The sequence below is a fragment of the Castor canadensis genome, chromosome 3 (genome assembly GCF_047511655.1).
Source record: "Castor canadensis chromosome 3, mCasCan1.hap1v2, whole genome shotgun sequence".
Lineage (NCBI taxonomy): Eukaryota > Metazoa > Chordata > Mammalia > Rodentia > Castoridae > Castor > Castor canadensis.
Genome location: NC_133388.1, coordinates 79,881,577 through 79,907,194, shown reverse-complemented (window position 1 = coordinate 79,907,194; position 25,618 = coordinate 79,881,577). Strand labels below are relative to the sequence as shown.

Sequence of the window (25,618 nt, the reverse complement as noted above, 5' to 3'; positions counted from 1 at the left end):
TTTGTCAAGCAACTCCTGTTCACAACTAGAAACCATCTTTTCCCACAAACTGTGGTCTGCTTCATTTGCTTTTGGGAAACATGAAAACAAACTCAGTTATTGGTGTGGCATGGCATGCCATAACCACTTGAGACAACGCAAACAAAACATCCAGAAATCTGGTGAAGCAGCACAGCAACTAAGAGATAGCATAGATAAATGGGAACTCATAAAACTAAAAAGCTTCTGTTCATCAAAAGAAATGGTCTCTAAACTGAAGAGAACACCCACAGAGTGGGAGAAAATATTTGCCAGCTATGCATCAGACAAAGGACTGATAACCAGAATATATAGGGAACTTAAAAAACTAAATTCTCCCAAAACTAATGAACCAATAAAGAAATGGGCAAGTGAACTAAACAGAACTTTCTCAAAAGAAGAAATTCAAATGGCCAGAAAACACATGAAAAAATGCTCACCATCTCTAGCAATAAAGAAAATGCAAATTAAAACCACACTAAGATTCCACCTCACCCCTGTTAGACTAGCCATCATTAGCAACACCAACAACAACAGGTGTTGGCGAGGATGCGGGGGAAAAGGAACCCTCTTACACTGTTGGTGGGAATGTAAACTAGTACAACCACTCTGGAAAAAAATTTGGAGGCTACTTAAAAAGCTAGACATTGATCTACCATTTGATCCAGCAATACCACTCTTGGGGATATACCCAAAAGACTGTGACACAGGTTACTCCGGAGGCACCTGCACACCCATGTTTATTGCGGCACTATTCACAGTAGCCAAGTTATGGAAACAGCCAAGATGCCCCACCACTGACGAATGGATTAAGAAAATGTGGTATCTATACACAATGGAATTTTATGCAGCCATGAAGAAGAACGAAATGTTATCATTCGCTGGTAAATGGATGGAATTGGAGAACATCATTCTGAGTGAGGTTAGCCTGGCCCAAAAGACCAAAAATTGTATGTTCTCCCTCATATGTGGACATTAGATCAAGGGCAAACACAACAAGGGGATTGGACTTTGAGCACATGATAAAAGCTTTAGCACACAAGGGAGGTGTGAGGATAGGTAAGACACCTAAAAAATTAGTTAGCATTTGTTACCCTTAACGCAGACAAACTAAAGCAGATACCTTAAAAGCAACTGAAGCCAATAGGAAAAGGGGACCAGGAACTAGAGAAAAGGTGAGATCAAAGAGAATTAACCTAGAAGGTAACACACATGCACAGGAAATTAATGTGAGTCAACTCCCTGTATATCTATCCTTACCTCAACCAGCAAAAACCCTTGTTCCTTCCTATTATGGCTTATACTCTCTCTACAACAAAATTAGAAATAAGGGCAAAATAGTTTCTGCTGGGTATTGAGGGGGGTAGGGGGGAGAGGGAGGAGGCGGAGTTGAGTGGTAAGGGAGGGGGTGGGGGCAGGGGGGAGAAATGACCCAAGCCTTGTATGCACATATGAATAATAATAATAAAAAAAACCAAACAGAAATCTGGTGACATGGATTTCTGACTGTACAACACACACAGGGCATCAAAGACAAGGGTCTGATATTTAATAAATGGAGCTTTGGAGCTTGACCTGGTTTCAAACAGGCTCAACCTTTGTAACTGCTGCTTAGAAGGAAAGTTGTACAATATTTTGAGCCTCATTTTTTTCTCATTTGTAAAATGGGAATCATGCTTTTACATCACAGGGTGGTGAGGATTTGAAGAAATATTTGTAAAGTTTTTAACTAATAGAATGCCATACATACAAGATCTTAATAAAGGTAACAATTATTGGGGTTATTATTCCATTGAACAAAGAAAATCTGGAATGAGCTATATGCTCCCAGATGTAACAGGAATCGATTTGACAATGTTCTAACAGTTTAATAAGGTACTTAGGGCACAGTGTAATCTCTGTAAAAGGAATTTATAGTTATGTTCTAAGAAATGGTATTTCACAGACATTTTCCAATACACATACCAAAAAAGGATTAGATTAAATCAACCTATACAATATCCTTTGTTTCTGGACATTAGGTAGTATCTTCTGAAGTGTTAAGGAGAGTGGAGGCTAAACTAATTCAAGGTTTAGAATTGACTGACATTAAAATAACAGGAGAACAGCTCCTGCTTTTCAGTACCAGCTATAAGACACGCTGTCACTCCAGACCCATGCCTCATGGACCCATGTACAGAGACCCGAGCAGCTCAGGAAAGGCAGGTGGCAAATTACAGTCATTTTCTCATAGGAACAAAATTGCCCCCATCTGCTTATTTTAACCTATTTTATTGGTTGCTGCCCTTCCTATTTTTTAAAATAAGAACATGGTTCAAAAGTCCCAACCCTCCCTTTTACATTTCAGCTATTTCTTGTTTCAACATTGGCACCATACCCTACAACTTCTATCACTGGGGCCCTGTGCTCCTTCCTGCTGCCCCCTTTACCATCACCATTGGCGAGACACCCAGTGAACTCCCACATTTCTCAGCCTTCATCCTAATTTTTCCTTCTTTTTCCAGAGTTCCATGCATCAGATTCCAGACCTTGCCAAGAGACTTTTCATTCTTCAGTTGTTTAACTGGGTCTTTGTAAAATCTGATGTATTTACTGTCCCCAGCAATCTCCCCAGAATGTCACCCTCCAACTTCTGTTACATTCCCTGTCCCTTATTTATCTCTCTCTGCCTTTCTTCACCTCTGCCCTGTACTTCTCTCTCTTCCCAGCAAACCTGAGATGGAAAATTAGCAAAGAATGTCATATTTAAAGGGGGACTTGCAGATCATCAAAACCAACTTCCTAACTTTATAGATGAGAAAACTGATGCTCAGAGGGATGGAGTGACCTCTTCAAAGTGACATGATCAGTGAGTGAGAAGCCAAGAGGAGACAACCTAATGCTAGATTCCTGATCAAAGGTGTTCTCAACACTTTGCTGTGCTCATCTATCAGAGCTATCAATGCTGTTATTTTTCTTTCTTTAAAATACATAGTCAAGGGCATACCTTCTTCTTGCCACCTTTGGTAAATCACAGTGGCTGCAATTCTGCTTGCTCTCAAAACTCTTCAGAGAATACATGCCTGCAATCTTCCAGTTTCTACAAGCACATGGAAATGTCACACTTTTCAATAGCAACTTTGACACTGGATAAATGCATCTTTCTATTGGGTGACCTTGATACATGCATTATTTTTATATCAATCTGCCTCAGAAATACTTCCTGCTTATTCCACCATAAGCAGAGTGGACCTAAGGTGGAGAAATTTGTCAGATCTCAGGTCATTACTATTCCAAAAAAGTATTTAAGATCTTATGATAGTGAAGTAGATTCTGGTCATTAATGAACAAAAATAATAGAATGCATGACCAGTTCAGTGATGTATGTATTAATGCCTCAGAGTTAAACAGCTTTGGATTCAATGTTTTAATCTTTAAAATCATTTCCCTCCTTTTGCAGAGGGCATGGCTCAAGTGCTGGAGTACCTGTTCAGAAAGTGCAAGGCCCAGAGTTCAAATTCCAATACCACTAAAAGATGAGTTTCCTTCCTTTTGATTACATTTTAATTTTTAATATAAAATACTTCTGATAGTCAAAAAGAAATGGAGAACAAATACCAAATACTCAAGCATCCACTATCCCATGTAAGAAAAAACCCCATAGCAATTATCACTGATGTCTTCATGTCACATAAAATTTGTGTGATTAACCCTGCCCCCAACAAAGATAATGTCCATAAATTTTTATTTTTTATTTATCATCTATCTATCTATCATCTATGTATCTATCTATCCATGCACATATCTTACTAACCCTCGCTAACATAGGAAAGCTTTTATGTTCATAAACTCTATTTCCCATGCTGCCTTTATGTATATTCTCCTACATTTAGCTGTTTCTGTTCAATCTTATGTTTGTGGGATTTAATCACATTGGATAATGTAGCTTTAATTGTTTTTACTGCTGTACAGAACTCAATTCTTACTAAAAGTACCACTATTTTTTCATTCATTTTCCTACTGATAGTTAAATTTAAGTTTTCAATATTACCATTGATGCTGTTCCAAGCACTCTTTTAGTCTTTTTTTAAGAACATGTCAGTTTCTCCAGGGTATAAGAACATCTTACATCTTCAGATATTGTTGACAAATGGTTTTCCAAAGCACATTGCAAATAACTGAGCACAAAGATCCTAGGTAGTAAAGATTTGAATATTTCCTACCATTACTAGTGAAATTCAGTAAGCCTAGTTCCAGTTATAGCATCAGCAATTTCAGAGGTTACCTACAGAGATTATATCAATTTACATTCCTATTTGCAATGTATTAAGAGTTCTCATTGCTCCACCCCCTTCACCAATGCTTGTACTACCAAATTTCAAAACCTTTTCAATATGATGAATATGAACTGGCATCTCATTTTAATTTACATTTTCTTTTATGTGTGTGGTACTGGGGCTTCAACTCAGGGTCTAAACCTTGAGCCACTCCACCATACCTTTTTTTTTTTGGTAAAGGGTTTTTAAAGACAGACTATTTGCCTGGGCTGGGTTTGAACTGCGATCCTCCTGATCTCTGCCTCCTGAGTGCCTGCATAATTCACATTTTCTTGATTTCTAGTGAAGCCAAGCATCTTCCATGCTTGCTGGTTACCTGTATGTCCTCTTCTTTGAGCTACCTGAATGGAGCATTTGACCATATTCCACTACGTTGTTCTCAATGTTCTGTAGAAATGCTTATATCCTATTCCTTTGTCAGTTATACAAATCTGCAAATATCTTTTCATTAGATGTGGCAGCTTTTTCACATTGTTGATGGTGCTTTTAGTATATAGAAGACTGTTACGTTGAAGCAGTCAAGTGAACATTTCCTCTTATTACTTTCTAGAGTTGTTTAATAAATCTTTCTTTAAACTGAGAAAGTATGTAGATTCCTATGTATTTTCTAGTATAAGTTTTAAACTTTGCTTTTAAATCACAGAACTGTACATGGCATAAGCCAATTTCTCCTCATTACGAATAATCAAATATCATGGTTGCCGTTATTGAACAGTCACTCCACCCTTGCCTTACTGACCTGTAATGCCATCTGTCTAATATCAAGTTTCCATACGTGTGTGGACTATCCATTTATCTTATCTCTTCACTTTGCTCCATTAGCAGTTTTATTTTGTGACAATGGCCTGGGACTGTTTCTTATTTAAGGATGAACAGAGACCAGATATACTGAAAATGGAGACAGAGTGGAGTATAAGCACATACACAACAAGCTAAGTGACATTTTTCTATACCAGCAATGCAATTATTTCTCACAAAAATTATAAATAACTACACAGATTTTTGAGTTCACTTAGAAATAGGTAAATTTCAATCACAAAAGAAGTAGTAAGAAAAAAACTACAGTCACCAATAGCCATGACCTGCTTTTAGTTTTTACTCATTAAGAATAAGAACTATTGTGCGCCTGTTTGGTGCTGTACAGTCTCACTAGCCACGTGACTTTCTATTTCTTCCACGAATTTGAATAGAAAAGCACATATCTACCTCTTATTATTTTAGCCATTGTGCTGGCTCTAGGGGATAGCCAAATGACTATGTCATAGTCTGAAGTCCTGGGGTACTTACAATCAGTAGGAGACACACACAGAGCCATAGCTGAGTCCAACACATCAGATTATGACAAGGGACGAGCTAGAGGTATACTCTTATAGAACAGTTAATTCTGCAAAGGAAGTTAAGGGAATTATCATAAGGAAGCAATACCTGCTGAACTCCTTTGTCTTCTAGAAATTTCTCTGGCAAAGTTGGAGCTAAGAAATAGTGACCATAAAAAGATATGCCACTCCTAGGCATATATCCAAAGGAATGTGCTTCAGGATATGATAGAACCACCTTCACAATAGCCAATCTTTGGAAGCATTCCAGCTGCCCCATGACTGATGAATGGATTAAAAAATATAGTATATATACACAATGGAGTTTTATTCAGCCATAAAGACAAATGAAATTGTGTGTATTTGCAGGTAAATGGATGGAATTGGAGAACTTCATGTTAAGTGAAGTAAGTCAGGCTCAAAAAGTTAAAAGTCCCATGTTTTCCCTCATACACAGAAGCTAGACCTATCATAAATGATCATAAACACACACACACACACACACACACACACACACACAAGTACATAGTGAGAGAGAGAACAAAATTGTATTAGGGAGTCTGTTGAGGGGACTATGGGAGGCAGAAGAGGTAAAGAAAGTGTTAGAAAATGAAAAATACTGAAACGACCCATCTCTATGTGAATACAATATAATGCAAAGGACATTGTTGAATATTAGAGGAGCATGGTAATAGAGAATAAGTAACAGAGGAAAGGGGGGCTAATTTGATTAAAGCATGATATACACAGGACTGAAATACCAAGGAGAGATCCCCTTGTACTATCAATATACACTTAAAAAAATGAAGGGCAGGAGGGAAAAATAAATCTTTTCTGGGGAGGTAGGTACCAGTATGAGGTGGGTGAATACAAGTAAAAGGGAAGTGAGGGTAAATACAGTGGATGTATTTTGTATCCATATATGAAAATAGAAGAATGAAACCTGTTGAAATTGTTCTGAGAAGGGAGAGGGGGAAGAGAACAATTGAGGGGGTAAATCCAACTAAGATATATTGTAAGGACGTATGTAAATATTACAATGTATCCCCCTGTATAACCATTATATGCTAATAAAATTTTTAAAAAGACAGAAATAGGATTTAACTGTGTCAAAGTAGCTCAGTTCCATGTTCCGGGTATTATATTCAATTTGATAAAATACTAGCCACAAATACATCCCACATTCAAACACATGACACGTAAAGACATGAAACTGGTCAGGCAAGAATTTACCTTACAGGTGAATTCACAATAGAAGTCCACTAAATTGTTAATTCTCCTAAATGTACTTTCATTTATTATGTACAAAACGTGACTTAGATACCAGTCTCTTAAGAGTCTGTCTATTGTTCACTAGGCGATGCCTTCACACAAAGCACTCTGTAAACAGTTGGACACAGGGATCCTGTTCTGAGGACCGGAACATTTCCTACCATTACTTCTGAAACCACAGATGAATTCCATTTAAGACACAAGCAATTACAGAGGCAAAGCAAGTAAAGTAACAGTGGTCAGAAAACACCAATGAGATGAATTTCCCACGAGAAACTGTAGTCTGATGGGGGAAGGGAAGCCTCTGCCTTGTCCAGTCTTACAGCTGTTTTGTCCCATGGAGGTACAAAGAACAAAGACCTTGGCATTTCTACAGTCAGGTCATTCTCAACTCTATAGAATATCTGAGTCATTTCTCAGAAATCAGCAATTTCACTTTTAAAGATTAATAAGAAGAGCTGGGGGTGTGGCTCAAGTGGTAAAGCACTTGTCTAGCAAATGTGAGGCCTTGAGTTCAAATCCCAGTACCGATCCACAAAATTTTAAAAAAATTAATTAAAGATTAACAGAGTATAGATATAGATAAACTGAAACAGTAGTAATCACTTAACTAATTGAATTTGGAAAATACTGAGTAAGTTTATACAAGGATTTTGTATTTTTTTTTTTTAGTACTGGAGACTGAACACTGGGCCTCATGCCCTCATGCTTGCTGGGCAAGTGCTTTACTACTTGAACCAGAGCCCTTTAGGATTACAAGTATATACCATCATACTTGGCCCACACAGCGGGTTTTGAAAGCATTTTATAATCTGCAAATATTCTGTACAAATAAATTTTATAATTTCCATTCCTCCCCAACATTAACAGGGGTAGGGAGAAGAAATCAACAAACAATTTTCTGATTTGCTTGGAAGTTATTTCATAACATAAAGGAAAAATCATTTCATATTGCCTTTGCCAGAAGTTCCTAAAGTACATTAGTCAGAAGACTGGAAAGGGGCAAGTGTTTCTAAGTAGTTTGAATGTGAAACAAAGATTGGATGGCGTTACCGAAATGGAAATATTTATGCAGTGAGGACTCCTGACACGTTCCCAGATGTTTCTTCTCTTTTTGGCAAGGGGATTTCAGGCTAGTTTATTTTAACTTTTCTTCTTTCTATAAGCAAACAAGCCCTTATTTGATTTCCAACCAGTCTTGGTAGCAAAGGAGGGGGGGAAGCTTGCCAAAGAGCAGAACACTACGGGAAATGCAGGTGGGTGGTGAAAAGTTGGACAGGAGTCAAAGGACAACCCTGGCAGATGGACACACTCTCTAAAACTGCTTCTCTAGAAGTTTTCAGCCAAGCAGTGACTGGCTTGTTGCTCTTACTGGCCACATGGATATCTTTCTACCACACAGGCCTGGCAAGCAGCTAATCTATCACAAAGCCCTTCATTTTGTGCAAGAAACAACTTTCAATAAGTTAAAGAGTGGAGATGTCACACATTTCACTCCCTCTGCTTGCTTACTGGGAAAACATGAAAGCTGAAGAACTCTTAGTACATTGCTATCGTTGATTTGTGCTTGCTTAGAACGATTGCGTCTATAGTGGACAGCACATTTATAAATTAGTCAATCATGAATTACAATTAGGAAAATATTTCCAATGTAGAGTCCAATCAGTCGTCAACTAGGAGAGGCTAGCATAGTGGTTAGGAACAAATCTGAAGCCAGGCTGCTCATTTTGTATCCCTGCTCTGCAGCTAGCTTGTGCAAACACTTCACCTTTCTAGGCCTGGTTTCTCATCTGTAAAAGGAGAGTAATAAAAATCACTTTGTTATAGGGGTGCTGTGAGGATCCAATGACTTAATCTACATGTAATACTTTGGACTGACACCTAGAAACGAAGAAGTGAGTGCTGTACAAGTTTTAGCCACCCTCCATAGCCCTGCTGTTTTTTTTTTTAATAAAGTTTTCAGTTGCTACTAGTCAAAGTTAGATTCCTAATTTTAAAATAATGTAGTAAAATTCAAACTTTTTTTATGGACAAAAACAAGTAAAACCTTTTATGTAGAATATTTTCACCAAAAACTAGAGCTATAAAGAAACCATAGTGGACGCATCTCTAGTACTCGTCTCATGCCATGAGCACACCATGCAGGCACTGCTGTAGAATGAGATACTTTGTTCATTATTCAAGAATAATGTTTGTCCACATCCATGTTTATTGCGGCACTATTCACAATAGCCAAGTTATGGAAACAGCCAAGATGCCCCACCACTGACGAATGGATTAAGAAAATGTGGTATCTATACACAATGGAATTTTATGCAGCCATGAAGAAGAACGAAATGTTATCATTCGCTGGTAAATGGATGGAATTGGAGAACATCATTCTGAGTGAGGTTAGCCTGGCTCAAAAAACCAAAAATCGTATGTTCTCCCTCATATGTGGACATTAGATCAAGGGCAAACACAACAAGGGGATTGGACTTTGAGCACATGATAAAAGCGAGAGCACACAAGGGAGGGGTGAGGATACGTAAGACACCTAAAAAATTAGCTAGCATTTGTTGTCCTCAACGCAGAGAAAATAAAGCAGATACCTTAAAGCAACTGAGGCCAATAGGAAAAGGGGAACAGGTACAGGTACTAGAGAAAAGGTTAGATCAAAAAGAATTAACCTAGAAGGTAACACCCACGCACAGGAAATCAATGTGAGTCAATGCCCTGTATAGCTATCCTTATCTCAACCGGCAAAAACCCTTGGTCCTTCCTATTATTGCTTATACTCTCTCTACAACAAAATTAGAAATAAGGGCAAAATAGTTTCTGCTGGGTATTGGGGGGGTAGAGAGGGAGGGGGCAGAGTGGGTGGTAAGGGAGGGGGTGGGGGCAGGGGGGAGAAATGAACCAAGCCTTGTATGCACATATGAATAATAAAAGAAAAATGAAAAAAAAAAAAGAATAATGTTTGTGAATGCAGGCGTGATGTGTTTTGAGGGATGGAGGTGCCTCTGTGGCTTCCACACTTCCACACTGGCCCCACACTCTGGCCTATCCTGTAAAGGGTCCTTCTATACCCACCCTATTGGCAGAATAATCCACCTCCCCTCAAATGTTAGTCTGATTCTCGTGGCTGTGACTGTTTCCTCCTTGGCTTCTGGGCTGTGTTGATGTCTTTTTGAAATAGGGTCAATTGGAACAAGCAAAATATTTTTTCGTGTTATCTATAATTGCTAAAGCTGGAGAACATTATGCTCAAAATCCTTTAAGAACTCTAGGAGTGATATCGCTCAAATCTTGATTTGTTGAGAAAGTTTCTGTAACTATCATACTTTGCAATAGCTTTTCTCTAACGACATCTTCAAAGAACAGTTTATTTATTTTCTAAATCACTTCTGATGCTGTCCTTTTCCCTGCTTTTGTGTTGCAGCAGACTCCTAGTCTCCATGTCCTTAATCTGAGGAATGGATTGCCGCAGCACTCCTTTGGGTGACATTCCCAGAAATGTCAACCAGATATGTTGACCAGATATATTCTTCTTTATTACAGTTCTTCCCTCCTTTCAGTACACTATGTTAACATTTAAAGTGAAATATTCCCAAATCTTTATAGCTACAACTTTAATAAAAGTCCTTTTTCTTTAGATTTGGAGAGCATACAATCAGTTAGGGATATAATTCTCATTAATCTTGGTTCACTGCACAGATAGCCTTTGAGTTACTGTCCAATGTTGCTACACCTCTGTGCACAGGGACAACTGAGTGGAGGAAAGGGAAAGGAGATAGCAGAGAACTGAAACGCAGTGCCCTCAGATGCCCTGCCTGGTGGTAAATAGTCCTTCAGAATTTAGAATAGTGATTCCCCAATTAGATTGAGCTATCAGACTTGCTCTTCTACTTTCCTTAGAAAACCAGGCCTAATCTATCCAAATGTACATCACTATCAACTGGAAATTAAAAGAAAAAACAAAACTATGTAGAACTATATAGGAGAACAAGAGCATCTAGCTCCTAGCACCACCATGGCAAGAACTAAAAACAGGGAGAGAATATTCTAGAATATAAAAAGATTATAGCTCACTTCTCATTAACCTTACTTCCTGTCCATGTTTCTAAACAAACCAGGCATCCTTAGAGTTTGTTTTGTTGGTTTTTTTCCTTCCAGTTTTTGTTTTTATTTTTATCACAGCCACGTGCTAAGCTTTTCATTTACAATTTTAATAGTGTCTCTATGATCTCTAGATCATAAACCCATTACTTCTTCTTCCACTAGCTTATTAATCTACTAAAAACCTCACACTGTGAAAACAAATTAGAATTACATAACCTACCCAGTTTTTGACACTGCTTTCCAGCTCTTTAGCAATCGCTTCAGATTCCGATAAAACTAAACACAAAAGCAAGAAATACATAACTGAAATTAATTTAGTACCTTAGTGGTTAAAGCAGAAATGCAATCACTAGTTCAAAGCCCCCAAATCAGCCTTACAGCTGTCTTATCTGATCATTGTTTATTTGGGTTTATTCATTCCAAAGTTACTTCAGACGATGCACTCCCAGAATTTCATTATTTCTTGGTACTAAGAAGAAAACACAGTTTTTAGTTCTTAAAATTCACTAAAAAATAAAAACAATGTGAATATCAGCTTCAGTAATTCCCTTGGGCAGGAAATTTCCATTAGTTTCTTGTAGTGTGACATTCTACAAGGCCAAGTGATGACAGAAGGCATCAGGTGAAAATTCAGCAGAACAACTAAGGGAAACAGGTTTTCAGGATTCAGCCAAATTGAAGAGAGAAGAGTAAGCTCAGGAAAGAAGGGCATGGTAAAAAAGACCTGAAAAAGTTTTTCTTCAATCAATCCCAACTGCAGAGCAGATATCTGAATAGAATCTGCAGCTTTGTAGAAAATTATTCTCTTTGGAAAGTCACAGGCATTTCAGATAAAGGTGTTCAGAAATCAAGGCGTATCAGAAGCCTTTCAATCTTCCAGTTCCGGGACACTCACTCACCACTGCAATGGCAGCCACTTTCCGTTCCCTCTTTCCACACGCTTGCGCAGAGCTGTAACTATTTTGTTCCTAAACTGCTTCAAGGTATGAAACACTCAAGCAAAAGGCCAGATTTCTGAAAGTCTCCATATGCTTATGGCAATATATTATCCAAACAATTCTCTTTCTGACACAGCAAATTATTTTGTCTTTTACTAGGAATTGTAGAGAGTAGCTTGCAGTTCTAAAAAGCATTCATGCCCACGTAGGCAGTTTCAGGAAGTTTTATTGTTGAACTTCCAAGGAAGCTAATAAACATTTGTCTGGTTTCCCATTTAGACTTTTAGTACCAAAAGAATACACAGCACGAGCGGAATTTTTTCCAAATTAGATATTTATATCAGCAACAAAATTTTATAGACTGCACCAGCTTAAAAGGACTTAAGTAGAGAAACAGTGTTTTACAGAGGATGGGCAGGTGACCTCTACTTCACCCTGGGCATCGTTCAATGGACTGGAATGACTGCTCTCAGGAAACATGTTCCATTTAACTTCTTTCCTCTTCCTTCCCTAGGATCCCAAGCTCTCTGAAAAGTGTAGTCTGGCTGAAGAGGTAGTAGTGCCAAACAAACTGGCTTCCACACAACCTGGAAACTACGCAGACTTCTCATCACAAAGCAGCACCTCTGTTCACATAATAAAGAACACAGCTATATCTGCTAGATGCAAGGCAGAAACTTCTATAGGTACTTCCACTTGACAATCACTCCCCAGGCTACAGGTACCGAAATGTTTTATTTCGTTAGATTTCTTCAATACTTGCTATGCTTCTTTTAGCACTGAACTAATCCACTTTTGGAAGTGAAATCCACTTTAAGCTGTGACATATTTCTTAGATGGCTTATCCCACCATTCTGGTAAGGCAGACCCAGGACAAACTGCATGGAGATAACTTGTCAGATCTCACTCTGTCTACATTTTCCTAAAATGTGCAGAGTATGTTAATACAGCATTTATTTGTCCATTGCACTTTCAGTTTTTAAAGAGAAGCCATATTTTGTTAGAAAAATAAATGATACCTTTAATGATAAAGTCAACACCACATGTTGTTGTGACTGTGGTGTTGTGCTAGTTATGACATAGATTTTAAGGTCCAAACTTTAACCTGCACATACTATTCTGAAAAGATACTCTCTATGGTGACCTGCAGGTGGGGAGGTGGGCTGCTCAATGGTTTTTTTCTCTATGTACTAAATAAATCACTTTATTATTCTAGTGCACATGCCCAGGATGGCTGCCATGACAATGGACTAATAACACTAAACAGAAACTTCCTGAAATTTCTACTGTATATAAAGAGTATAGGTTGACAAAATTACAATTGTATCAAAAAATGTGGACAAAGGCTGAGATCTGTGTGAGTAATAGGACTAGAGACTTTGGTTCTTTTTTAAGAAAAATTTTAAGTGGCTATTATACTCCTACTTTTATAAAAGTAATGAAAAGGGATTCGCTAGATGTGTAAAAATTAATACTTTCTTGTTTATCCATGTTCTATGTCCTCAGCAAGCTATGTTTAACCAACCCTACAAAGAGGAAAAGGTTAAATGTCAAGAGCTATTTTCAGGTAGGCACAGTGGCCCAAGTCTATAATCCTAAGTACTTGAGAGGCAGGGACTGGGAGAACAGTAGTTCAAGACTAGCTCAGGTGGAGTTTGTAGTCTCCATCTTAACCAGTGGCTGGGGACAGTGATGAGTGCCTGTCATCTCAGCTAAGCAGGGAAGCACAGTAGGAGGATCACAATCTAGGCCTGGGCTTAAAGCAAGACTCTGTCTCAGAAATAACCAGCTGGGAAATGGCTCACGTGGTACAGTACCTGCCTAGCCACTGCCAGGCCCTGAAGCCAATCCCCAGTATGGCCAAAGAAATAAGAGCTATTTCCCATTTTCTTCCTTATTTCTCTGAATGTCCATAAAACTTTCCCTGGTTAGAGTTAGGCTCCTTTAAAAGAATAAGTATACATTTTAAAGTCTCATGCATTCATTTCTTCAATTCAATCCTTCTCATTTATTAATAGAGCACCTATTATGTTTTAGGAATTAGAGTGGTGTTAACAAGAACTAAACACATACAAGATAATTCCAAAAATGATACTAGATCTAATCTAAGGTTGGATCATGTGCCTGTTTGGGGGTGTGGGGACGTGACCTTTCAGACTGAGTGATCAAGGAGGTAGCACTGAGTGGAGGCCTGATATCAGTGGTCAACTATACAGAGAATCAGGACAGGGCAGGCAAAAAGCTAGCAGAAAACAGAGAAGGGAGAAGCAAATGGCAAGGTTGGGAATGGAAACATTCATATTTCTAAGGAATTTGCAGAGGCCCATGTAGCTTGAGTACCATTAAGGGGCTGAAGGACAAGAGAGAAGCTACAAGAAGACTTCAAAATGAGATGCACAAGATGGTTCAGGGTCTTGTAAGTCACAGCTCAGATTTAGATTTATTCTAGTGATAATATCTGCAATTAACAAAAGTTAGATTTACTCATGCACTCATTTGACAGTTATAAATGCAAAAGTAAGAGCTAGCTGATTCTTTAAAAATTATTTGCCCTACTGTCTATAAAATGGATTTTAATAAGTGGGAGAAGAGAACAGGAGTGGGGAAACCACTAGGTGGCAACACCAGGGGTTACAGGAGAGAGGATGATGGCTTGCAGTAGTGAGATAGCAGTTAAATGGACAAAAACGGTTGGATCAGGGATTTATTTGGAAGGCAGAAACAATAGTTCTAGCTAATTGATTAGCTCTGGCTAATTGATTAGATGTAGGGGGATAAAAGAAATGGGAGAATCAAGAATGATTCCAAAATTTGTGGCTTGAGTAGCTAGGTGGGCCAACTACTGTCATTTGAGATGGACTAAAAAAACTTGGGAGAAGGGATTGGGTGAACAAAGAAGAAACCAATAGCTTTGTTTTGACCATGTTAGATTTGAGATATCTATTAGACATTAAATGGAAATGGTAACTGGGCAGCTGGATGTAAAGATATGAAGCAGTGATAAGGGGTCAAGGATGAAGATATAAGTTTGTGATTCTGAAACAGATAGATGGTTTTGAAAACGACATAACTGGAAACTTCCTAAGGAGAACATACAGTAGAAGGCAGACAGGCTGAAACAGTATTCAAAGGTCAAGAGGGATAAGACACAGCAAAGGAGACAGAAGCTGTGCTCAACACACAGACCATACAGTTTTTGTGTGTACTGAGGACTAAGTCCTCACAAAAAGGGTCAGTATTTTCAGTACTATTTTTGTTGCTGTTATGCTTTATTTGTTTATTTTTGTGTCTACACACTGCCTTTGGGAACTGAGATTACTTTGTCAATCTAAGCACATTATGCTATTATTACCATGATGCCTAATTTTATTGAATATTACAGGATGCATATGCTCCTATGGAAAATGTTTTTCAATGTATTTATTTAGAAATTTTTAATTGTATCCTATATCCTATCAAAATTGGTCATGCACTTTTAATGTAATTAAAAAGAAAACCAAAATGTATGGAGTCCAATTAAAAGAAAAACTTCATTTCTATGCCAAAGTTGGAGAAATTGGGTGATTTCCCAAAGGTTACAGAGCAATTTAGGGAACAAATAGTTAATAACTACTGAACACCTAGATGAAGCAAAGACAAAAAGACCTGTAAAGCAATAATAAATGCAAGGAAGAAAAGTACCAAAATTGAAGTAATTAAAGAGAAACAGGAATAGAATACAAATACAATCTCGTAGAAGACAACTGAAAGGAGCACAAGATATTAAGAAACATGGTGGGAGAAACCCTTACTAAAATAAAAAATTGAGCTTATAGACTTTATAGACTATATTGGTTAATATGAAGACATTTCTTGGCTAAGTTGCTAAGCCTAAAATGTAAAGAAATAAATTTTTAATATTAAAATGAATCCTTTATTAAAGGGGAAAAATCAGCTTGGCTATCAGCTTCCACTGACAACACTGAGTGAATAAGCCAATGAAACAACCACAAAGTTATAGGAGAAAGAAAGTTCAAGTATAAACATAGCATGAAAGAACACAGGAACTGTATGTTGACACACACAGTTCACTTGACAAGGCTCTGGATAATCCAGATGAAACCCAGCCTATCTGCAAAGACCAAAAATAAAGGCTTCAAAATGGAGAGGCTGTGGTAAAGGATTTGGAATAAACATCGAATCCATTAATATACAGAACTAAGACTCACAATGGGAGGAAGCACGCTGGCAGAACAGAATGTTCATATTATAGTCCCCGACAAAGTAAAAATACTGCAAGTAACAGAAGCCAAGGGGAATAGGAAGAAAGCTGGGAAGAAGTATAAGAATTTGTTTACAAAATCAATAATGTCACTCTCCAAAACAAAACTACTAAGGCACATATGTTAGATGCATTGTCGCTGTGACAAATACTTGAGAGAAAGAATTTAAGAAGAGGAAAGGGTTATTTCAGCTCACCTTTTCAGAGGTTTCAGTCCGAGGTTGGTTGGCCCATGTTTCTGGGCCTGAGGTGAGGCGTTCTCTCATGGTGGAAGGATGTGGCAGATGAAAACTGCTCACCTCTTGGTAGCTAGGAAGCAGAAAAATTAACAGGAAGGGGCCAGGGTCAAGATATACCCTTCAAAGGCATTTCCCCAGAACATATTTCCAATGAAGTCCTACCTTTCGCAGTTCTACCAACTGCCAATAGTCTATTCAAATTTTGAACCCTTAGTGGATTAAACCACTGATTAGGTCAGACACCTTATGGCATAATCATCTCTGGAAATGGCCTCAAAAACAACACCTAGAGGTCTGCTTTACTAACCTTCTAGCCATCTCCCAGTCATATGGTGTGGTCAATCAAGATTAGCCATCACAGCAAGCACACTGAATCTTGATAAAGAACACCAAAAAGTGCTTTTAAGGCCCTTAATAAGTGTAAGATACTTCTTTTTAAAGAGTCTCAAAAATACGTGACTTATGTTTGACATATAAAATTAATGCATTTTCACACAGTTCTTTAGCTCTCTTGGGGCATCAGGATGAGTAGAAAAGGAGAACATACAAAGAACATACAGAAAACCTTTCTATGAAACTGATTTTCCCACAGAGAATCTGCACCATTTACATCTATATGTTACAAAAGCTGAAAATAATTCCAATATAGCACTGAAATCAAAACGCTTTAGTTAAGTATGAAAAATTGACAGAGCAGATGTAGAATAATTAAGCATACTCAGCTTCTCATATCAACAAGCCATTTTACTACACAAGGTATCCTGCAGAGACTCCTCATTGGAGATAGATTTTCTGGGCAATATTTATAATATAGGAATCTCCAAATTATAGAAATGAATTTGGGGCAATGGAAGAAAAGTAGAAGACATAGAAAATAATACTGAATATGAGCTAAAGATGAAGTATCGAAACAAACGAGACAACCAAAAGACAAATGAAATATAAAATCCAGAAAAAAATTCACATACGTGTTTTTTGCCAAAATCCCCAACAAAATTAAAAGTCAAAATAACCAATAATCTGAATAATCTGAATTTCAACATGGAAATATAAATTGTAGATATAGATGTGACAAGAGAGTTATGACTGGAAATGAATTAATAAAATGGAGTTGGATGGGCTTTGCATATAAAATAAATGTATTTTCTAAAAATATAATGAGCAAATGTGCTCATAAAGAGTATAAAATTTTCTATTTGCAAAATATGCACTTGGACTTGAAAACAATAATAAACTAAAGCAGAATTGTATTAGACTGCTTTTTCTCTAGTGTCTTTTCTTGAAACTGGAGATTAGCCTCAAAAGTCTTTCTTCTCAGATGTAGTATTGCTCTTGGAAATGATAATCTTTTCCTGATGAACACACACCTCAAATAACTTAATATCCAAGCACAGACCAGACAGGAATAATTTGGCAACTCTCATTAATATCTACTTTCAGAGGAGAGACCTAGCCCAAGACGCTACAACAAACACAAGAAATAAGAGAAAGTGTAGAATCACAAAGCACATGTGACCCTTTGGTTTGAGAGTATTGCTTTGATTTGGCTAGAACCTGGTGTCTTTGAACTTTGCTTACATTTCTGTGTCAGAAGTTGGTTAGCTCAATTGCCTAGGGTCTGAATTAGGCCAGAGTCAAAACTTATAGACATGTGGGAGTCTAATGGCTTACTCTATTCTTTTAATCCCAGAAATCTACTTCAACACTGACATTTGTCTTTTCGATGCTCCTGTTATCCCTCCCTACACACCATGTGGATCACAGCAAAAGAACATGCATGATTGCTGAGTAGGCACAAGGGATGCACTGGATGCACCACAACCACAGTGGCAACACAAGAGATCACAACACAGTTTGTAGTGAGATGAAGAAATGGAAAACATAGCCATAGGTAGAGAAGAGCAGAAATTCCATTCACTGTGTAAGGGCACTGTGTCTTATAGACTGGATTTCTTCGCCTCCAAGTCACCAGCAATTATTAAGAGGATAGGTAAGACACCTAAAAAACTAGCTAGCATTTGTTGCCCTTAACGCAGAGAAACTAAAGCAGATACCTTAAAGCAACTGAGGCCAATAGGAAAAGGGGAACAGGTACTAGAGAAAAGGTGAGATCAAAAACAATTAACCTAGAAGGTAACACCCACGCACAGGAAATCAATGTGAGTCAATGCCCTGTATAGCTATCCTTATCTTAACCAGCAAAAACCCTTGTTCCTTCCTATTATTACTTATACTCTCTCTACAACAAAATTAGAAATAAGGGCAAAATAGTTTCTGCTGGGTATTGGGGGAGGAGAGGGAGGGGGCGGAGTGGGTGGTAAGGGAGGGGGTGGGGGCAGGGGGGAGAAATGAACCAAGCCTTGTATGCACATATGAATAATTAAAGAAAAAAAAAAGAGGTTCTATTATTATGTGACACTACCTAAGTAAAGAGACTAGCAACTAAACTATGACACAATGCTTTTTTATCACTTTGTACTTACTGAAATAGCTTTTAGACTTATACGTGTCATGCATCATGCTGCTCATTCCCATGTATGTATATAAATACACACACGCTCTAACTGAACAGTATTATCAAATGCAGTTTATGGGGCAATTATACATAAACCCATCTTAATTGAAGCCACAACAATATGAACAGTTATGCCTAATCTGAACATGCAATCACAATTATGTCATGACTGCCACCTGGCTGATGACAACTTAAAGACACCACAGATGCTAAGAGGCATCTTAATTTTAGAGATGAAAAAGAAATCTTAGAAATACATGAAATATAGTAACTTCTATCACCACTTTGTATTATAACTGATGTACATTTTAAATGTGTGTACACTCAGAAAGAACTTTAACCAAATATTTTCTTGGCTGTGTTATCTTTAAATATTACTGTTTCTGACATCCAAGTTTACTGTCCATTTGGGCACACACACAGCCATTTGGCTAAAATAAAAGAAAATTACCTGGCGTATTCAGGTTTTAGAGATTTCGGTTATTCTGCACTTTTTAAGTACAGATGACATCTTAAAAAACTGCCAATCAAAAAATCACTTAATACATTGTCACTTTGCAAATTCAGCAAATGTTAGTAAGGTACAAAATTGTAACACAAAAATTCTGCCTGCCTTTATGTGGGGAAGACAGCAATTCATTGTATTTATCAATCATGCACACCTTGCTCAAGACAATGGAAATCTTACAAAACTCTAGAGGAAAAAAACAAATCCTAGTGTCTGGCTATTTGAAGGAAAATGTAGATGTTGTGCCCAGGGCAATTCCACCATTTTTTAATGGTGTCTCATCAGATGCTGTCCCCTCTCCACCTACACTCAGGTTCATTTATCTACTAATATCTACAATAACTTAGTCATTCAAAGATTTAGTTTTTCAGGAGATTCTTCTTCGTCTTTCTTCAATAATTTTATAATACTTAACTATACTTTATACTGCATTCATGATAAAAAATAAAACACCCCAGGGTCTCCACTTTGTATAGCAGACACTACTCCTCCAATTGTTTCTAAGATTTATATAATCAGTATCAATATCAAACTACTTTCCAGATTCTAAGGCCCAGAGAAAAGGCATTCTTTCAACTTTCGTAAGAAAAGGAAAACACACACACACACACACACACACACACACACACACTTAGCTTATATAGCAGTACTAGACTGCACTGTAAGGAATGAATTTTTATGCGTTGTTTATTTTCAGTACTGGGGGCAAATCAGGCCTGTCACATGAAAGCAGAACAGAAAGTGTCTCCATGGTGACCCACTCCCCAAAGCTTTCACAAGATACTAAACACCATGACTCCTTCTCACTGGCTGTCCACTGCTATCTGAAAGGTTACTTTTCTATTAAGGCAAAGTGTAAACGCACTTAACTCATGTTCAACATGCCTTGTTGGTGGAATATTAAAGGGGGAGGGTGGATGCCCGGCAGGGGGGAAGAGCATTTAAGTGGTCAATTCCAAGCAGCCAGAAATGAAAAAAAAATTACAGAGTACAAGAGACAGAAATGCAGAAAATAAACTCTAATTACATCTTGACATTCATCTAAGGAGGTACAGTTGGGTTATATCAAGTCAAGTACCAACATGCTTTGCTGCAGTTACCAAATAATGTTTCTATTCCCTCGTGGTACCTGGGTGGCCAGGCAACAGAGACTACAGAACAGAGCATATGTACACAAGGAGTAACTGTAGCTCTTATGTCTGGATATGTTCCTGACTCCGGTCCTAGTTTGGGAAGTCTTGATTACAACCCTACATGTTCAGGTAGGCAATCTGAAAAGCAATGTGTTCCTCTGAAAACCACAGGGGTAAATAAAAGATTTGAGCTACAGCCAATCATATGTAGTTACACAACATTTTCCCAAGTATATCTAAACTGTGTTACTTTTTCTCTTGAGTAAAAGAGAATAAAAAACTTTATTGGCCTAATTAGAGGTGAAAACTGGGGGTTTTCTTCTGTTCTTTTGATGGCAGTGGTCATTATCTTTAAATCAAAGCTATCAAATATGTTTATTGAATTTCTACCCTGTGTACTATATCATCATGTTGAAATGCTTGCAGAATCTAGACCATGGCATCCAACAGAAACAAAATGTGAACAACACCCATTTCTGACAGCCACATAAATAATATGAAAGAAAAATGTGTCACCAATCTCATATTTTATTTACTCCAGTGTGTAATACACACAAACAGGTTACTGCATTCATTCACATTGGGTTTTTTTGTTATATTATCTTTTAGCTCTGAAAGATATTCTAGACTTACAGCAGAATTTAACTGGGATTAATTCTAATCACAAATTCTCTATACCTGTTGATTCATGTTTACTGTAGTAGTGTTCACAAAAGCCAAGTCATGGAATCAGCCTAGGTATCCACCAACAGATGAATGGATAAAGAAAATGTGGTTTGTGTACACAATGGAGTATTATTCAGCTATAAAGAATGAATTATGTATTCACAGGAAAATGAGTGGAACTAAGATCATTATGTTAAGCTAAGTAATTCCAACTCAGAAAGACACAGCAATTTTCTCTAAGTGGAATGTGTATGCGTATGTGTACATGCATATAAAAAGGGCACAATTTGGGGGAAATGAAGAGGGCAAGGGAAATTTGTAGGAAAGTTTTTAAAAGGAGGGTTAAGGGAATGGGGAATAAGAAACAGTAATAGAGGTGGAAAATATGATCAAAGTACATTGTATGCATGTGCCGAAATATCACAATGAAACCTCTCACTTTGTACAATTAATATACACTAATACAAATAATTTTAAAAATAAAAAGAAAACAGCAAATTGAGTCCCTATCTAATTCCTTTGGAAAGAGGGGTTCTGATACCTGTCCCTAATCCTCAAATGTCATTCTTTTAAAAAGAAATCTGATATGTTCATGTTTGTATACAGCTAAGAGAATAATGTAAAGTCTGTACAAAGTACTATGGAGAGTGACCTACCTGGTCACCTATTGGTGTCTATAGCAGAACATCCAGCTGAAGTAAAAAGGATAACTTTTGCTAGAATGGTTCCTAATATAAGATATAATGACATATCTATTAGTTTGAACCAATGGAGTAGGGGTGTTCATTTCCAAAACTCTTACCCTTCTGTGGGCACAGGCAACTTTAGTGGGAAGGGACAAGGCAAAAAAAAAAAAGTTGCAGCACCACTATGGAAAGCAATATGGAGGTCCTTCAATAAACCAAAAATAGAACTAGCCTACAATCCAGCGATACTACTCCTTGGCATATATCCCAAGGAATATGCTCCAGGATATGATAGAGCCACTTGCACACCCATGTTTACTGCAGCACTATTTACAATAGCCAACCTTTGGAAGCTATTCAGATGCCTCATGATGGATGAATGGATTAAGAAAATGTGGTATATATATACAATGGAGTTTTATTCAGCCATAATAAATGGATGGAACTGGAGAACTTCATGCTAAGCAAAGTAAGCTAGGCTTAAAAAGTCAAAGATAACATGTTGTCCCTCATATGTGGAAGTCAGATCTATAAACTAAATGTATATACAGATACATATATAATTACACAAATACACATATGTAATAATTACGTATGTATGTAGATAGATAGAACAAAACTGCATTAGTGAGTCTGTCTGAAGGGGCTATGGTAGTTAGGAGAGGTAAAGAAAATGTTAGAGAATAAAAAATATTGAAACAACTCAGCTATATATGAATATAACATGCACTGTACTGTAAGTTGCTGAATATTAGGGAAGCATGGTGGTAGAGAATGAGTAAGTAATTGGGGGGGTTAATTTGACTAAATCATGATATACACAGGCCTGTATTATCAAGGTGACCCCCCCCCGGGACTATCAATATATACTTAAAAAAATGAAGGGCAGGAGAGAAAAATAGGACTTTTGGGGGGTTGGGTACCAGTGGGAGGTAGGTGGGTACATGGAAAGGGTGAATTAGGGTGACTATGGTGGATGTATCTTGTATCCATACATGAAAACAGAAGAACGAAATCTGTTGAAAGAAGGGGGAAAAAAGAGGAAGAGGGAGAATGATGGAGGGGGTAATCTAATTAAGATATATTGTAGGCACATATGTAAATATCACAATTCATCCTCCTGTATGGCTATTATATGCTATTAAAATGAAAAAATGTGTATATAAATAATAATGATGATAATAAAAATAGTTTGATCTGGAAAAAAAAGTTGCAGCTTGGAATTGGGACTGTGCAAACTCAACATTCACATTTGAAGCACTTGGCCAGGTGGTGGTTCCACAGGTGGCAAACAACGAAATGTACACATGGCCTGTGGTTAAGAGGATGTTCATCTTCCCTTTATCTTCCATCTATCATCTGAAGCTTTTTATTATTGCTCAGCTGGCTTGATGCTGCAAGCCTCTTTTCTGACCTATGAGTAAATATTCTGACTGCAGACTGATAAGGACGGTGTGTGTATTTTTATGCTGGTGCATGTCAGGGACCTATTGATTTAATGCAAACCTTTCCAAAACAACTTCCCCTACATCACTCTACCCCACCCTATCCCCAACCTCTAACAGACATTACCACCAACTAATCAAATAAAGGCTTGGCAAGTTGGGTGTATTATGTCAACTGGCAAGATGGGAAAAAACTTAGCTATAATATTTGACAATACAGCCAGTTTCCTTGGGTTTCATTGACAAATTCACCTACTAGTACTGAGTAACGACACTGTGCTATCCACTGTGCTGGACAGTGTGCTTATGAAGCTGAGTAAGATAAGGTCACTAATCTCAACATCCTGCCATATGGAAGGAGCAGACAAACCTGAATTTTAGGACAATATAAGTATCATGAAAAGGATGCACAAGAGCACCTTGGGAGTCTGGAGGAGGGAGCATCATTTCAGTCCCAAGTGCCTCACAGAGGCACTTGAGTGACAATATGTGAGATGAGGTTGGCAGCTGTCATCCAATCCAGCAGGTGAGGAAATAGGAAATACAACTAAAGTAAGATAGAAGAATAGAAAAGTTCCTCAGATTAAGAAAATGGCTAAAAATGAGTATGTGTATGGGATGAGTAACAGAAAACCAGACCACTGGGGGCTTAGAATTCTAACCAAAGATTTTTGACATCTGTCCTGGGTCCAAGAATCACACCCTATATCTACCTTGCTACAGTAGGTTCACTGCCATCAATATGTACCCCACTACTCAGCATCTCTTCTCAGGCCTCATTGCCCTGTCAGATTAGTTCAGGTAGCCCTCTATCTTGCCACCCTGACACCTACTCCTTTCTGCCTCCATTCTCCATCTTCCTTGGTTCCTTCATCTACTTGAGACAGCAATACCATATGTACTTAACTCAGGAACCACCAGTGTGATAGCATCCCAGAGATTAATATAAGCAGATGCCTCCTTCAATCCCCAGGGCCCGTGAGTAGCCTGTACAGGGCCTTATGCAGGAGCTGCTAGTGGAAGCCAACAGCTGGCTATGATGTGTATCTGTAGATCTTCCTCCTCAGCAGGCAAGTATCTCTGGCTGAAATATTTATTTCAATTCATATTGTGTTTGAGAAATGAGACTGTGAAGAGCTTAACGCTTAAATCTAGTATTGGTGGTGTAGTCAACTTGTAAGAGCAATGTTTCAATGAAAGTACAGAATAGAGTTTGACAAAAAAGTGAAGGGAAAGAGTAATCAGAAGAAAGCCAGTGTGTTAGGTTTTCACTGCTGTGACAAATACCTGAGATGAACAGTTTAAAAGAAGAAAGATTTATTTTGGTTCACAGTTTCAAAAGTTTCAGTTCACTGTCCCTTGGTCCCTTTGCTGTGGGCCCATGATGAAGGACAACATCGTGGAAGAGGACACAGTGAAGCTCACCTTATGGTGGTGGGGAAGGAGAGAGAGAGAGAGAGAGAGAGAGAGAGAGGAGACAGAGATGGGGAGATGTGGGGGTGCTAGGACGGGGCCAGGGAAAGATATATTCTTCAAAGGCATGTCCACATGTGACCTATGTCCTCCAACCAGGCTGTACCTCCTAACTGCACATTCAGTACCAACTTATCAATCAGTTAACTCACCCATGAAGTTAGCATCCTTATGAAGCAATCACTTCTCAACAGCACCCTCCAGTTGAGCCTTTTGGGGGTTCAATATATGAGCTTTTTGGGGTTATCATACCTTTAATGCATGAGATTTGGGGGGTTATCCAAGGCAAAACAATCAGGAATCAATCATTTTTGAGCCCACCAGTAGAAGTCTTGACATAAACAGTAAAAATAGCAAAGATATAAAAATGGTACCATCTGAGTGTCATTTTACCAGAGAAAACTGAACCTTATTTGAAAGCAGACTAGATAGGTAAATGCCCATTTCCAACAATTTCATCCAGAGGGGATGGAGCACTGAGCCCAGCAGACCATAGGGCAGGGTTCATACACCATGGTGAAAATGGGAAAGAGGAGGTTCACCATATTCATCCCCACCACCTTGCTTCAGAACTTCAGGGGTGCTCTTCAGTACACTTCAGTCACAGTGCACTAATTCTAATCTCTCATGTTCCTGCAGAATATAATAAATTGCCAGAACCAAACAGCCAGTTATTTTGTCTCCATGTTTTTCCCACTGATAATCTGATTTTTTTAATCCAATATTTACTG

General features: G+C 38.0%; 1 protein-coding gene across 10 annotated transcripts in view; it reads right to left on the bottom strand.

Moving 5' to 3' along the window:
- Stxbp6 (syntaxin binding protein 6) overlaps positions 1-25,618 on the bottom strand; it is a 234,629-nt gene that overhangs the window by 115,636 nt on the left and 93,375 nt on the right. Inside the window, exon 2 of one of the 10 annotated variants that reach the window (XM_074068253.1) lies at positions 16,420-16,531. The exons of the other annotated variants lie outside the window; for them this stretch is intronic. The gene's annotated coding sequence lies outside the window, so the exon portion shown is untranslated. The remainder of the gene's footprint in view (positions 1-16,419; positions 16,532-25,618) is intronic. 10 annotated transcript variants of the gene reach the window in all.